This window comes from Macaca nemestrina, chromosome 15, assembly GCF_043159975.1.
Source record: "Macaca nemestrina isolate mMacNem1 chromosome 15, mMacNem.hap1, whole genome shotgun sequence".
In the NCBI taxonomy this organism is placed as follows: Eukaryota; Metazoa; Chordata; class Mammalia; order Primates; family Cercopithecidae; genus Macaca; species Macaca nemestrina.
This window is the reverse complement of record NC_092139.1, coordinates 13,780,357-13,796,641: the sequence shown is the minus strand read 5'-3', so window position 1 is coordinate 13,796,641 and position 16,285 is coordinate 13,780,357. Positions and strand designations below refer to the sequence as shown.

The 16,285-nt window shown below is 47.6% G+C and overlaps 1 protein-coding gene across 3 annotated transcripts in view; it reads left to right on the top strand.

The window, feature by feature from the left end:
* Window positions 1-16,285, top strand: part of LOC105470673 (molybdenum cofactor synthesis 3) — a 46,602-nt gene that overhangs the window by 22,856 nt on the left and 7,461 nt on the right. The window contains exons 2-4 of one of the 3 annotated variants that reach the window (XR_011613253.1): window positions 2,093-2,229; window positions 10,203-10,329; window positions 12,945-12,963. The gene's annotated coding sequence lies outside the window, so the exon portion shown is untranslated. Of the gene's footprint in view, window positions 1-2,092; window positions 2,230-10,202; window positions 10,330-12,944; window positions 12,964-16,285 lie in introns of those variants that run through there. The other 2 variants (XR_980689.3, XR_011613252.1) reach the window with 2 other exon arrangements.

Below are 16,285 nucleotides of genomic sequence, written 5' to 3'. Positions count from 1 at the left end.
GCTCACAGCTGGTGGGAGCAATAGACGAGACTTGGGGAAAGACAGACAGCAACTGCACTGTTGGGACTGGCGTGAAGGAAATGAGACAGGACAGTGGCATGGGGAGGTGGGGGCTGACACCAGCAGGACCCTCGAGGGAGATGGGAGCAGGTGCAGACCTGCGGGTGGGAGCAAGTCCTGAGCGGTCTGGGCGGAGACAGCCCAGGTGGAGGCACCGGCGAAGGCAAAGGCTCTGAGGTGGGACAGAGCTCTGTGTGTTTGAGGAAGAGGCAAGGCGAGTGTGGCTGGAGTCAGGGAGGGAGAGAGAGGGGACAGGCTAAAGTCAGGGTTAGAGGACGCAGGGCCAGGCCACTGTGAGAAGTGTGGGCTGTGTTCTGCGGACTTCCCGAGGACTGGGTGGCGTGGTGTGTAAAGCCCAGGGGTCCAGTCAAGGAGACTCCTTCCTTCGGTTGCGACTGGGCCAGCAGGGCTCAGCAGGACACCCCTGCCGGAGCAGGAGGGCCTCCTCGGAGGGGTTTCCCCTGTGGCTTCCTGAAGCCTGCAGACGTTCCTAGGAGAAAACCAGCCTGTGGCAGGACTGTGCAGGGCTGGGAAATCGGAGAGGGATCACAGGGTGGGCACAGTGGGGGCCAACCAAGTTTGAGTCGCCTTCCAGCTTTGAGCACTTCCTTAACTATTGAACAGCAGCGGCGAGGTGGGTGGGCTCACCGGTGAGCTCCTTCAGCACTGCAGGGATGCGTTTCTCAGGTCTGGCCATGTGGAGCATCCTGTCTTCCCATGGGACCAACTCTTCTCCTAAGTCAGTCCCCAGAGGGAAGTGAGTGACAGTGCTGACCTCAGCAGCTTCAGAATGGGAGGATTGGCGGGACAGCTGCGTTCCGTTACCAGGAGGGGGCGCTAGATCACTTTAAAACATTTGTCATTCTGTACACACTTATGCTTTAAAAAGACACGTTCTTTAAATCCATTTTCTTGTTGTTGTTAAAAAACTTTAATCTCTTTTGTTTTATAGCAATACTGTCTATGAAATCTTAGATTTTCTGTGCTGGTTTAGTTTTTCCCTTAATGGACGTTAAAATAAATACATCCCAACTACCACAACCGTAGCAATTGTTGTGAACTGTGAGCCAGTTCTAACAGCTGCATAAATATTAACTCATTTAACTCACAAGATCAGCTTATGAGGCGAGTACTATTATTATCCCTGCTTTACAGATGAAGAAACTAAGGCAGAGGTTACTGGGCTTGCCCTGGGTCCCTGCTGTGGCAGGTGTCAGAGGTGGGATTGGAACCCAGGCTCTGGAATCAGGGTTCGGCTCTGTTGCCTCTCTAGGGATTGAAGAGCAGAGGGGCTTGTGGTTCCCAGGTGTGTGCAGTCAGCCTTTTCTAAGCTCAGCTGTATGCTGAGGCTTATCAGGTGCCTGGCAGCTCTTAGGTGCTGTCATGTCTAGAGCCTAGAGCTGGGGCTGGGACTAGGGCAAGGGGCCGGGGATTCTTAGATAAGTAAGACCTGGTAGCCCTCTCTCTGCAGAGGGGCATCGGGTCTGGGGGAAGAAGGTGGATCTCTATACAGAGTGCACAGACACCAGGGAGGTGGGATCTGGAACCAGTCCTTGCTCGGGGCTCTGAATGTGCCAGCAACTTTCAGGCAGAGACCCCCACCCATCCCCACCCCAGTGTTGCCCCAGCCAGAGACCAGGGTGAGCAAGAGCCCCACCCTGACTGTAACCATGGAGCCCCACCCAGCCCTGGAGGCGTCAGCTGCATCTTTGCTGCTGCCCTGACAACTGTAAATACTGTCTTTAGTCGCATGGGCACTCTGCCTTCAGACAGAAAGAACAACCTTCTTGTCAAATACTGAGGCAAATTTATTTTGGACCGGCGCCACAGTGTGGTGAGGTGGAATGAAAGCTGTCACTTTGTTTCTAGCTCAAATTGTGCTCAGAGCTAAACACCCCTTCTCTCTGGCCTTAGTTTTCCCATCTGTAAAATGAAGGGCTTGAATTGGAAGACCTGCAAGTTATCTCCCAGCTTCGATATTATTATTTTTTGAGTTATCCTCACAAGGGATTCACTTCTCTTTTTCTCATAGAGGAGCCTGAATTATTGATGCTTTCTCGAAATTTGGCTGCCTCAGGCTTGGAGATTTCAGATGCCCCCATCTATCAAAAGTAGACAGGATTATACACTCATGAGGATAGATACTATCAAAGCAACAGAAAATAACAGGTGAGGATGTGGAGGAACTGGAACCCATGTACACTGCTGGTGGGAATGTAAAATGCGTGGCTGCAATTACTGATGGGAACGTAAAATGCACGGCTGCATTGCTGGTGGGAACGTAAAATGCGCGGCTGCATTGCTGGTGGGAACGTAAAATGCGCGGCTGCATTGCTGGTGGGAACGTAAAATGCGCGGCTGCATTGCTGGTGGGAATGTAAAATGCGTGGCTGCATTGCTGGTGGGAATGTAAAATGTGTAGCTGCTATGGTAAACAGCATGGCGGTTCCCCAGCAAATTCAAAATAAAATTGCCATATGATCCAGCAAGTCCACTTCTGGGTATATATCAAAATCACTGAAAATAGGATTATGGAGAGGTATTTGCACACTCATGTTTATAGAAGTATTACTTGCAATTTCCAAAAAGTGGAACAACCTGGGTATCCATTGACAGATGAATAGATAAACAAAATGTATAATATATGCATATTGGAATATTGTTCAGCCTTAAAGGAAATTCTGACACAGGCTACAACATGGATGAACCCCGAGGACATTATGCTAAGTGAAATAATCCAGTCACAGAAGGACAAACACTGAATGATTCCACTTACATAAGCCACCTAGAGCAGTCAAATTCACAGAGATAGAAAGTGCAATGGTGGTTGCAGGGATTAGGGGAAGAGGAGGGAGTTAGCGTTTAATGGATACGGAGTTTCAGTTACGCAAGAAGAAGAGTCCTGGAGATGGATGGCAGAGCAGTGTGAGTATATGAACACTACTGAACTGAACACTTAAAAATGGTTAAGATGGTAAATTTTTTGGTCATTTTTTTAAACCATAGATAAAAACTTTTTTTTTTTTTCAATGGAGTTTCACTCTTGTTGCCCAGGCTGGAGTGCAATGGTGCAATCTCGGCTCACTGCAACCTCTGCCTCCCGAGTTCAACTGATTCTCTTGCCTCAGCCTCCCAAGTAGCTGGGATTACAGGCGCTCACCACCACTCCCGGCTAACTTTTTTTAAAATTAAAAAGTAAACTTTAATGTAAAAAATGCAAACTTGAGGAGGGCACAAAGATCACACACAGTTCACACTTGGAGGGTTGCACAGCCGGGCAGAGGCACTCCTTACTTCCCAAATAGTTGGGTGGGAGGTGGGGGCAGGGCAGAGGCGCTCCTTATTTCCCAGACAGCGGGGCAGCCGGGCAGAAGCACTCCTCACTTCCCAGACAGTGTGGCGGCCGATGCCTGGCTAATTTTTGTATTTTTAGTAGAGATAGGTTTTCACCATGTTGGCCAGGCTGGTCTTGAACTCCTGACCTCAAGTGATCCGCCTGCCTTGGCCTCCCAAAGTGCTGGGATTACAGGTGTGAGCCATTGTGCCTGGCAAATACTCCCCGCCACGTTTTTTTTTTAGAGACAGCCTGTTGCCCAGGCTGGAGTGCAGTGACCTGATTATAGCTCACTGCAGCTTCAAACTCCTGGGCTTAAGTGATCTTCCCACGCCAGCCAGGCTCGAGTAGCTGGGATTATAGGTGTGCACCACATCAGGCTAACTTTTTTTAAAAAAAAGTAGACAGGGTTACATTTTTTCTTAGTAGAGGTCCAGCTATTTAGATAGTGCAACAGAAAGGTTCAAGGCCGACAGGAAGAAGGCGTGTGTCGTGGAATCCACAGTGGATGTCCACAGGACAGTGCAGAGACTGGCAGTGCTCTGTCTACCTTGGAGGGAATTCTGAGCAGGGGGGACTCTGAACTTGACCTAGTATAACTTTTTTTTAAAAAGCAATTATGTAGTCACTTTATTTGTCATGCATTTATTTTTTCTTCAACAAATGTAATGAGAGTCTACTAAATGTTGTGGCTTCAAGGATTACACTTCAGATTTATTTAAACTTTCCAAGTTGAACTTTATTCTTTCTATTTTTTGGTTTTTCGAGACATGCCAAGTTGAACTTTAAAGAAATGCTTGTACATGTTAAAAAAATCCAAACACAAGTAAAAAGTAAGTATCTCAGTACCATAAGGTAAGGTGAGAAACAAATAAAAAGTAAGTATCCCTCCTGCCCCAACTCCTAGACCCCCAGCTTGCTTCCCCAGAGCAGCCATGGTTACTAGAGTCCTGCGTCTCCTTTCTGAGATGGTGTGTGCCTACACAAGCAGAAATATGCAAATATCCCTCTCTTCAATACGAATATGAGCATACATTGCACACTGTTCCACACACCCTTCTACGCCTTGCTTTTTTCACTTAACAGTGTACTCTTTTTTTTTTTTTTTTGAGACAGGGTCTCGCTCTGTCAACCAAGCTAGACTGCAACCTTCGCCTCCAAGGTTCAAGCAATTCTCGTGCCTCAGTCTCCCAAGTAGCTGGGATTACAGGCATGTGCCACCACTCTCAGCTTATTTTAAAAATATTTTTAGTAGAGACAAGGTTTCATCATGTTGGCCCGGCTGGTCTCGAACTCCTGGCCTCAAGTGATCTGCCTGCCTCAGACTCCCAAAGTGTTGGGATTACAGCCATGAGCCACTGCTAACAATGTACTTTTGAGATTGTCCAGATCAGTAACATGTAGATAAAACAAATTCATTTTTAACAGCTCAGTTAACCTCCCACCGTCTGCATGCACCGTAACCAGATTAACCAGTGCCTTTTCATAAAGGGGCTCTTCATCTGGTTTTGTGGCTAGTTCCTTTTGGCAGTCTGGTGAAACCTATGGAGCTTTGCTCAGAAAAGGTTTTTTGTTTTGTTTTGTTTTGTGTTTTTTGAGATGGAGTCTTGGTCAGTCGCCCAGGCTGGAGTGCAGGAGCACAATCTCAGCTCACTGCAATCTCTGCCTCCTGGGTTCAAGCGATTCTCCTGCCTCAGCCTCTCGAGTATCTGGGACTACAGGCACCCGCCACCATGCCTGCCTAACTTTTGTGTTTTTAGTAGAGATGGGGTTCCACCATATTGGCCAGGCTGGTCTTGAACCCCTGACCTCAGGTGATCTGCCTGCCTCAGCCTCCAAAAGTGCTGGGATTACAGGTGTGAGCCACCACGCCCAGACACAGATATTTTTATTTTTTATTATTTTATTGTATTAAAACAATTTTTTTTTCTTTTAAAGATGGAGTTTCACTCTGTTGCTCAGGCTGGAGTGAAATGACCGGATCATAGCTCGCCATAGCCTTGAACTCCTGGGCTCAATTGATCCTCCCACGTCAGCCTCCCGTTAGCTGGGACCACAGGTGCACACCACCACAGCAGGCTAATTTTTAAATTTTTTAGAGATGAGCATCTCGCTATGTTGCCCAGGCTGGTCTCAAACTCCTGGGCTCAAGTGATCCTCACGCCTCAGCCTCCCAAAGTGCTGTGAGCCACTGTGACTGGCAGGAAGATGTTTTTAAATCCATAAAGTAAAATATATAACAATGCAAGGGAAACCAACCGCTGTGCGGAAATACAGTTCTATCCATGAATCCTCTGAGAGTCTGTGGCCCTGAAATAAAGAATCCCAACGGTTTCTAGGCTTTTTTCTACTGTAAACTGCTGCAACAAACATTTTTGTACATATATCCACTTGTTTCTATAGGATAATTTTTCTGGAAATGTAATTACTGGGGTAAAGATCATATGCATGTTACGTTTGGATCAAGTTTGCCAAATTGTTCCAAAAAGTTTGTGTCAGTTGTGCAGGAGAGAACCTCTTTCTCTACTCCCTTGTGACAACGAAGTATAAAGCTTTTTTTTTGTTTTTTTTTTTTTGTTTTTTTTTGTTTTTTTTGAGACGGAGTCTCGCTCTGTCGCCCAGGCTGGAGTGCAGTGGCGCGATCTCGGCTCACTGCAAGCTCCGCCTCCTGGGTTTACGCCATTCTCCTGCCTCAGCCTCCTGAGTAGCTGGGACTACAGGCGCCCGCCACCGCGCCCGGCTAATTTTTTGTATTTTTAGTAGAGACGGGGTTTCACCGTGGTCTCGATCTCCTGACCTTGTGATCCGCCCGCCTCGGCCTTCCAAAGTGCTGGGATTACAGGCGTGAGCCACCGCGCCCGGCCTGTTATAAAGCTTTTTGTATTCTGCCATTCTGATAGGTGAAAAATTGTCTTTCACTGGCAGGTTTTTACTGCATTCTTGTTTTACAAGTGATGTTTTTTAAGTTTAAAAGCGTCCCCATCAATAAACGTTATTCTTTTGGTGGTGGAATTGCAGGTTATTTTGACCTAAAAAACCGCGCTATTTTCATGGTTCGTATTTCATACTCTCAATTTTCTGCCATAAGAAATCATTTCCTTTACATTGCAAAGCAGGTATTTGGAACGATGATACTAGTCCTGGAGCGTGGTAGTGAGGATCTGACGAGACCAAAAATAGAAGGATGCTTACTTTCTATTGGGGTCAATAGGAGATGAACAGGTAAAAAATACATAAACAATAATTTTAGCTACGAATGAAGTCAGTCCTGGTGATGTGGTAAGGAGGGACTGGGTTGGTAGCGGATAGTGGCTTCTTTAAAAAGGTGGCCAGGGTAAAACCTACCACGGAGGTGACATTTGAGTTGAGGAAGAATGAGAAACAGGCAGGCATGTGAAGACCTGAGAAAAGGCTGTATTCTTCTCATGCTTCCACAACTCAGGTTTTGGGATTGACTTTTTTTTTTTCTTTTTTTTTGAGACAGAGTCTTGCTCTGTCGCTCAGGCTGGAGTGCAGTGGTGTGATCTCGGCTCACTGCAACCTCCACCTCCCGGGTTCAAACGATTCTCCTGCCTCAGCCTCCCAAGTAGCTGGGATTATAGGCATGTGCCATCACACCTGGCTAATTTTTGTATTTTTAGTAGAGATGTTGTTTCACCATGTTGGTCAGGCTGGTCTCGAACTCCTGACCTCATGTGATCTGCCCACTTCAGCCTCCCAAAGTGCTGGGATTACAGGCATGAGCTACCGCGTCTGGCTGGGATTGGCTTCTGATTTGAGGTTGAAAGCATGAAACTATTGTGAAGAGATCCCAAGTGCCTAAGGATGGCATAGACCAGCTGTTAGAGGCGGCCCGAATGATTTTCCCCTGCTGATACGGAACGGTCCAAAAGAACATGGGGGAATGGGGATCCTTGGAGAAAACTTCTTCCAGATGCATAGGCATTTTAAGACGCCTATTTCCTTTTTAGAAATGTACAAACCTGGATATTTACAGGCAGCATCAGACGGAAGAGCTTGGTTTTGACCCAAGGTTGTAGTTCTTGAAAGGACCAGTAGGTGGAGGTGAAGGACAAGGAACAGACACTACCTCTGCCAAGCTATCCAGGCCATTGCAGTCTAGGTGGAGCCAGCTGCTTCCTGAGTCTAGTTAGGAGTATAGGAATGCCTGTTTCTGGCACATTAACCAGTCTGGGTACACATGACCTCTAAAGCAGGGAAGTGAATGAACATGTATATAGCATGTGTTGTGGCCCAAGGAACTCTAAGGCCTTTTTTTTTTTTTTTTTTCCCCGCATTTACCAGCAAATTCTTTCCTCCTTCCTGTTATAAACCAGGGGTCACAAAGGGAATGTAAATGAATTAAGAAGGTGTGGGGTAAAGAAACACATGCTCTCTCCAAATGAGTTTCATTTTCTCACTTTGGGTTAGAGGAGCTCAGGGGTTCAAGACATAAGAATAGAGGAATATTTTTCTACTGTAAGAAGGATCACAGCCCTAAGCAGCCACAAGACACACTGGCTGGAGAGCAGGCAGTGACAGGGACTGCCCACAGCTGGAGGGACAGTGAGTCAAGGGACAGCCCGTGCCCATCAGCTGAGCCAGCGGGAATACAGGTCTGGTGCTGCATGGGATTCACTTTTGTTTTGAGACGGAGTTTCTCTCTTGTTGTCCAGGCTGGAGTGCAGTGGCGTGATCTCGGCTCACTGCAACCTCCGATTCCCAGGTTCAAGCAATTCTCCTGCCTCAGCCTCCTGCGTAGTTGGGATTACAGGCATGCGCTACCACGTCTGGCTAATTTTGTATTTTTAGCAGAGACAGGGTTTCTCCATGTTGGTCAGGCTGGTTTCAAACTCCCGACCTCAGGTGATCCACCCGCCTCGGCCTCCCAAAGTGCTGGGATTACAGGCATGAGCCACTGGCCCTGCGTTTTTTTTTTTTTGAGACAAAATCTTGTTCTGTCACCCAAGCTAGAGTTCAGTGGTATGATCTCAGCTCACTGTAGCCTTGACTTCCTGGGCTCAAGCAATCCTCCTACCTCAGCCTCCCGAGTAGCTGGGACTACAGGTATGTGCCACCATACCAGCTATTTTTTTTTTTTTTTGGTAGAGATGGGGTTTTGCTGTGTTGCCCAGGCTAGTCTTGAACCCCTGAGCTCAAGTGATCTGCCTGCCTTGGCCTCCCAAAGTGCTAGGATTATAGGCATGAGCCACAGCATCCAGCCCAGAGGTTCAAGTTTTACAGAGAAACCAGAAATCTAGATTTTCTTATAAAAGCTTCAAGTTTTAAAATGTTGGCAACTTAGAATACAATGCGTGGTCCAAATAAACCACCGTGGTTGTTAGATAATAGTATTTATAGCAATATTAATTGAATGCTATGTGCCAAGTGATACTCTAAGTGCTTTACATGCAATGACTTACTTTATAACAACTATGAGGTGGGTATTATCTTTTTTTTTTTTTTTGAGACTGAGTCTCGCTCTGTCACCCAAGCTGGAATACAGTGGCACAATCTCGGCTCACTGCAACCTCCGCTTCCTGGGTTCAAGCGATTCTCCTGTCTCAGCCTCCTGAGTAGCTGGGACTATGGGTGTGCACCACCACACCCAGCTAATTTTTTTTTTTTTTTTTTTTTTAAGTAGAGACAATGTTTTGGCATGTTGGCCAAGCTGGTCTCAAACTCCTGGCCTTAGGTGACCCACCCGCCTTGGCCTCCCGAAGTGCTGGGATTATAGGCGTGAGCCACCGTGCCGGGCCGAGGTGGGCATTATCATTTGCATGCCCATTTTACAGAGGAGGAAACTGAGGCTCCGAAAGGTGCTACAGCTCTTTCTTAGCCACCTGCATTGCTGTCCTTTGAACAGACATTGCTTGGGCTGCCATGTTGACAGCCTCTGGGCTCCAGCCCTGGCAGCCTCTATTTCCTGATAGCCTTCGATTCACACATGTGGATTGCCAGTCTGGGCCCAGTGGCTTTACATTTGAGTTTCTGAACCATCCCCCTGCCCCCGCACTGCCCCAGTTCCCTGAGACCTTTGGGGTCAATGTGGGTTGGATGAGAAACGTCTGGCAGATTCAAAGGGTTCTGCTCAGTGGTTCTTGATCAGAATCTCTGGTATCAGGGCACAGGCATTCATACATTTTTAAAGCCCTCAGAAAATTCTAGCCGAGCAGATTGAGAACCACTGGGGATCTTAAGAAGGTCTTAGGGCAGCTGAGTTTGATGAGTCCTCTGATTGCATGCTATTCACTCACTAGATTGACTGTGCGTCTTTGCAAGTGTGTACTGAGCAGGGCACAAGGTGGGCCTCGGGAGAGTGGCGGTAGTGCGAGTGGGGTTGCCAGCACAGTAGGGAGTGAGGAGGAGGCAGGGAAGAGCATCCCAGACAGCGGGACCTCAGGATGTGCACAAGTCTGGCAGCAAGAGACCCTGGAAGGTTTAGACACGAACCACGATGCCATCAGCTGCAGCTTCCCTGGATCGGGCCTCCCTGCCTCGGCATGCTCATGTGCTGATTGCAAACCTGCTGTGTGCCTGGAGCTTCCAAGAGAGAAGGGAGAGGCGGAGAAGGAGGGGACTGGGGAGGGGAGCTGGGACCAAGCCACAGAGAACTCAAGGCCTCCCTATGCCTCTTAGACTTTGTTTTTTATTTTTATTTTTTGAGACAGGGTCAGGCTGAAGTGCGGTGGTGTGATCATGGCTCACTGCAACCTCTTGGGCTCAAGTCATCCTCCCACTTCAGCCTCTCGAGTAGCTGAGACCACAGATGTCACCACGCCCGACTAATTGTTTTTATTATTTGTAGAGAGGAATTTTCATTATGTTGCCCGGAATGGTCTCGAACTCCTGAGCTCAAGCTGTTACTGGAAAAAGAAGTCTTGATCCAGACCCCAGCAAAGGGTTCTTGGATGTTGCACAGGAAGGAATTCAAGGTGAGTGGGAGAGTGCGGTGAGGGGAGAGTTTACTGAAAGCTGCTCTGTTACAGAGCAGGGTGGCCTCAGAAAGCAAGCAGAGGAATGCATCATCTTTGTTTTACGCTTTTTCCCCCCCCTTTTTTTTTAGAGACGGAGTCTCGCTCTGCCACCCAGGCTGGAGTACGGTGGCATGATCTCGGCTCACTGCAAGCTCCGCCTCCCGGGTTCACAGCATTCTCCTGCCTCAGCCTCCTGAGTAGCTGGGACTACAGGCACCCGCCACCATGCCTGGCTAATTTTTTTTTTTTTTTTTGCGATGGAGTCTCGCTCTGTCACCCAGGCTGGAGTGCGGTGGTGCAATCTCGGCTCACTGCAAGCTCCGCCTCCTGGGTTCACGCCATTCTCCTGCCTCAGTCTCCCGAATAGCTGGGACTACAGGTGCCCGCTACCACGCCCGGCTAATTTTTTGTATTTTTAGTAGAGATGGGGTTTCACCATGTTAGCCAGGATGGTCTCGATCTCCTTGCAGGCATCTTTAGCTGTTCCCTCTACTATAAACATCCCATGGCTATGGGTGGTGACCAGCAAGGAATGTGCTTTGCTAGTCTCAAATGGAGTGGAACTTGAAATGGCGTTACTCTGGCCCTGCTACGCTCTTACTTCCCTAACAAAGCAATCCTCCCACCTCAGCCTCCCAAAGTGCTGGGATTACAGGTGTGAGCCACCACACCCAGCCGACTCTTAGGCCTTAGTCAGTCGGGGAGCCAGGGTCTTCTCATTGGGATTTTTAGGCACCAGGGCCCCAGGAGCTGGCAGAGGTGGCTGGGGCAGTAGCAGGGATGACCAACCATCCTGGTTTGCACAGGATGTTCAGTGCTAAAACTAAGAATCTCCTGGGAAAACCAGAATGGTTGGTCACCCTAGTAAAAACTCAGCTTCCCTTACCTTGCTCTCAGCCAACTCCTGGTCCCACCAGTGTGGATTTATACCAGCTTTTCAAATGTTGCTGTGTGCACCAATCACCTGGATTCTTATGGAAATGCAGACTCTCATCCCTCAGGTCTGGGACGGGGACTAAGAGAATCTGCATTTCTGTTTTCTTTTTCTTTCTGTTTTTTTTTGAGACAGAGTCTCACTCTGTAGCCCAGGCTTGAGTTCAGTGGCGCGATTTTGGCTCACTGCAAGCTCCATATCCCGGGTTCATGCCATTCTCCTACCTCAGCCTCCCGAGTAGCTGGGACTACAGGTACCTGCCACCATGCCCAGCTAATTTTTTTTTTGTATTTTTAGTAGAGACGGGGTTTCACCATGTTAGCCAGGATGGTCTCGAGCTCCTGACCTTGTGATCTGCCTACCTCGGCCTCCCAAAGTGCTGGGATTACAGGTGTGAGCCACCGCGCCTGGCTGCATTTCTATTTTTAAACTAAATTAATTAATTCATTATTATTATTTTAGAGACGGGGTTTCACTATGTTGCCCAGGCTGGTCTCGAACTCCTGGCCTCAAGTCATCCTCCTACCTTGGTCTCCCAAAGTGCTGAGATAGCAGGCGTGAGCCATCGTGCTCAGCCGAATCTGCATTTTTAAAAAGCTTCCAGGTAGCATAGGTGTTGTTGGTCCACAGGTCACAATTTGAGTAGCAAGAGTGGACAGCACCCTCAGACTCATTGCAAACCAGCTACTTCTGGCCATAACTAGGAGAGAGAAGTTGTGACCACCCCAAAAGCTCATCTGTATTTCCTAAGGCAAACACAAGCCAGCTTTTCCTCCACTGAACTGTCCAGGACTCAGGCTTGCAGTGAAAATCAGCGGCTGAATGTATTTTTGTTTAAAATCCACACACATTCTCTCACACTAGTTATTAAATAAATAAATAAGTAAATAAAAATACAATCCACACACACCACACACAGACAGCACCCATCACAGGTGCTATTTAGTTTGATTTTCAACTGCTTGGTCCATCCTGCTTGGGTACCACGTGGTTGCATTTTGCATTTTTTTTGCTTCTCCTTTTCTCTCACTGTCTTTTCACCTCGCAGCAACCTGGGTCAATGTGCAAATGAAAGACAGTCCCAGGAAAGAAGGGAACTCTTGCTGTGCAACCAGCTGGAGAGAAATTGAAATAAAAACTCACTTCCCTTCTCCCCACCCCATTCTCTCCTGAACAAGTAGAGGCAGGTTTGTTGAAATTGCTGGAAGGGACAATAATGGCATTTGAGCTTCTAGGAATGTTCTTTTGGAGAGCAGGAGCACGGCCTCCAGGCTTGCTCCCTCCTGCTGCTTACGAAGTATGGCTCCAGGACTGGGCAGCTCAGCCATGGTGGAACTGGGTCAGGTATGGCTTTGGCCAGTTTCTCATCCTATCTGGGCCTCCTCTGTGAAATAGGAATAATGATTGTACCTACAGAGCTGGATATTACCTGTTCGTTCCCCAGACCCATTCTCTACCCTGAGAGACCGACTTTAGGGACTGCATCACTCAAGTGCCCTGCCTTCGGGCTTTTGGTTCAGTTTGCAACGGGAGGTACCAGCAGCAGGTGGGTGTTGGGGAATTTATTCCCTGTTCTCTCCCTGCTCTGGGCTGCAGCTATGAGTTTCTCTCTGACTGCAGCTTGCTGATGTCTCAACAGTGCCAGGCTTGAAGGTGTGTGTCAGCTATCAATTTATTGCCTCTCAGCTCCAAAGTCACCCTTCAATATCTGCTTTGCGTAATGGACAGAGTTCCTTTTAAGCATTCGTTTACAGTGAGTGCAGTGTTAAGCTTTCTCAATAGAGGGCGCTAGAGGAACACCCCTAGGTCTCTACTGTTTTCATCCCCCATCCACTTTCAGACAATAGGCCAAGGCCTGGCCAATCAGAGCACTGCCTTCTCATAGCCTCACTGATTGGCTCAGGGATGGGCACACGGTCTAAGCTGCTCCAATCACAGTGAGTCCCAGGACTTTGGTAGGAGCTGCCCAAATGATACCTTGTGCTTTCCCATTGAACTTGAACTTGAGAAGATGAGCTGCTGGATCGCTGCAGCCCTGTTGTCAGCATGAGGGGAGAATCTTGAACTACCAAGAATCGCCACAGGGAACACAAGGGTGGAGCCAACATGGCAGAAGTTGTGAGATGGAGAGAAACTGACTTCTCATGATACAGTGTAGCTGCCCCTGAAGCTGGCAGGACCTCTGGGCTTTTCAGTTATGTGAACCTGTAGATAACCTCTCTCCAACCACCCCCTTCACCAGTGTTTTTTTTTTTGGTGCAGAAGCCAATTTGAGTTGGATTTTCTGCTATTTGGAAACATAGTTCTACCAAATATAATGGCTTTAGGAAAGAAAAAAGAAAACAACAAAAAACATTGCTGTATTTATCCTCTTTGCCAGGCACCTTGCTACGTATCTCATTTATTCCCCTCTCCATCCTCACTCATCCCTCAGAGGAAAGTGAGCATCTCCGTTTTCCAGATGAGACAAACAATGCTCAGAGAAGTTAAGTAACTAGCTCAAGGCCACCCAGCTAGTGTGTGGTAGGAGCAGGATCCAGGCATGGGTTCCAATGCATCATACCACTCGGTGCTGGCTGGCGGCAGAGTGGAAGCCACTTGTCCACCTGACTCAGGGATTCTGGCAGCCACGGTGGGAGAAGGCAGGGACACTATCTGTACGCCGAGTAATTGTACAGCAGTGCAGTTCCCCCACATTCCTTACCTAACTGCTAATGAAAAGATCTCCGGATTGTGGTGCTGCCAAGTCTGTTGTAGCGAAGTGTGAGAATGCATTTGTAATTAGCCGCGCCTTGCAGGCAAATGAGGAATGTGTGAAAGTCCCTTGAAATGTTATACAAAACAAGGCTAAAGCATATTCCGTTATCTTATGTATACTATTAATTGAACAGACCCTTTTCATTGTTGCTGTTGAGTTCTTGTGACGTTATTAACAATAGCTACTATTTATTGAGCACTTACTATGGCCCAGATACTTGGTGCTTTCTGTGCTGCTTTGTTTCATTTAATCTTCACATCACTCCAATAGGGATGATGTTATTGTTCCCTTTTTAATGAGGATGAACTAGGAGTTCAGAGAGGTTCAGTAACTTGCCCAGGGTCACACAGCAAGGCAATGACTTGTCATGGAATCAAATTTGAAATTCTCTGGCTCCAAAGACCACGTTCCTTCTGTTTGTCCCAGCACGTGTCATACTTTCTGCTGCTCTAGCTTGTCCCACTCACACAATAGTACATCCCTGTTCAGTGTGGCTCCTTCAAGTGGGAGACGGGGCCCTTCTCTGTTCTTCCTGTTCCTGGAACACGGATATAACTGCTGGATCTCTCAATTTATTCTCTGTTGAAAGCAAACCACAAAATTAAGAAAATTTTGTGGATTGTCTCTTCCTAAAGACCCATGTGCTCGGCCGATGAGACTGCTGAGTCAGGTTTAAGCCACTCTTGTTGTAAAGGGTGTCTTGATAGGCCAAAATGAAAAATGCTGAAGTCCGCGGGATCCTTCCTGGACTTCTAATTCAGATTCGGGTATGTATCAGCCAGTAAAAATTACAGAAACCCAACCCCACTAATTTAAGTAAAAAGTGAATTTATCAGATATCATGACTAAACAGTACAAGAAAAGGGATGGCTTTGGGAAGTGCTGGATCTAGGGATCTATCGTTGTCATTAGAACCTAGTTTTTTTTTCTCTCTATTCCTTGATTCTGTTTCTTTTGTGTTAGCTGCATTCTCAGGGTCCCATCTCTAAACTACTCAGGTTGATTCTCCCAGAGGAAGAGAGATGGTCTTTGCTGTTCGGGCCTATAAAAATCCCTACACCCATTTTGAGGAAGGAGTCCAAGACTGTGGTAGCTCTAAAGTGTCCTCAAGGACCCAGGCTCCCATCTTTCTGTTCTCCCACCCTTACTGCTTGTCTCTTATCCTTGTGGTCACCTAGTGGTCCAAGAGGGCTGTTGGAGATCTAGCAATCACATCTGTTTTCCAGGTACAGGAAGAAAAAAAAGGGCCATCTCTTCTCTTTTAAGGAGGCTTCTCAAAGTTCCCTATGAGACTTCGCTTACAAATTTCTGGCCAGGACTTATTAATCTGTCCACACCTTGTTGTAAAGGAGACTGGAAAGTACAGTCTTCATTCCCAGTGGCAGTGTGCCTGGATAAAACTGGGGCTGTGTTACTAGGGAGGAAGGGGAAAGTGGATGGTTGGATGGGCCACTAGAGTTTCCGTCACAGTGGCCATCACCAGATACTCAGGGAATGGATGCTGGGGACAGCAACTAGAGCACCCGCTAAAGTTGGTAGTCAGTGTTGTGCCTGGGCCTAATAGCTCCTCCTTCATGAAATGAGTGTTGTACAAAGAGCCCTGGATTGGTCAAAATATTGGATTTTGAATTCCAGCCTCTAACTGGCTATGTAGTTGCCTAACAACACTTTGCTTTTTTTTTTTTTTTTTTTTTTTTTGAGACAGGGTGTCACTGTCGCCCAGGCTAGAGTGCAGTGGTGCACTGGTGCAATAAGGCTCACTGCAGCCTTGACCTCCCTGGGCTCAGGTGATCCTCCCACCTCAGCCTCCCCAAGGCTGGGACTACAGGTGCACACCACCACACCTGGCTTCTTTTTATATTTTTTGTAGAGACAGGGTTTTGCCATGTTGCCCAGGCTGTTGTTCTCAAACTCCTGGCCTCAAGTGATCTGCCTGCCTCCACCTCCCAAAGTGCTGGGATTATAGGTATGAGCCACCGTAATCCTGGGGGCTCAGTTCACTTGGCCTCTTGTGTCTGCCTTTCTCCAGCTATAAAATGGGGGTCATAATCACATCATCTGGCTATGCCTCTGGCTGCAAGCAGAGAATGCCTGACTATCAGTAGGGTGACCAACCTGGTTTTCCTATGCCTTTTCTAATTTTAGCGTGAAATAGTAAATGTAAGACGAAGCATCCTGGGAAACTCTCTTAGTCCCGGGCAAACTAAGATAGTTGGTCTCCC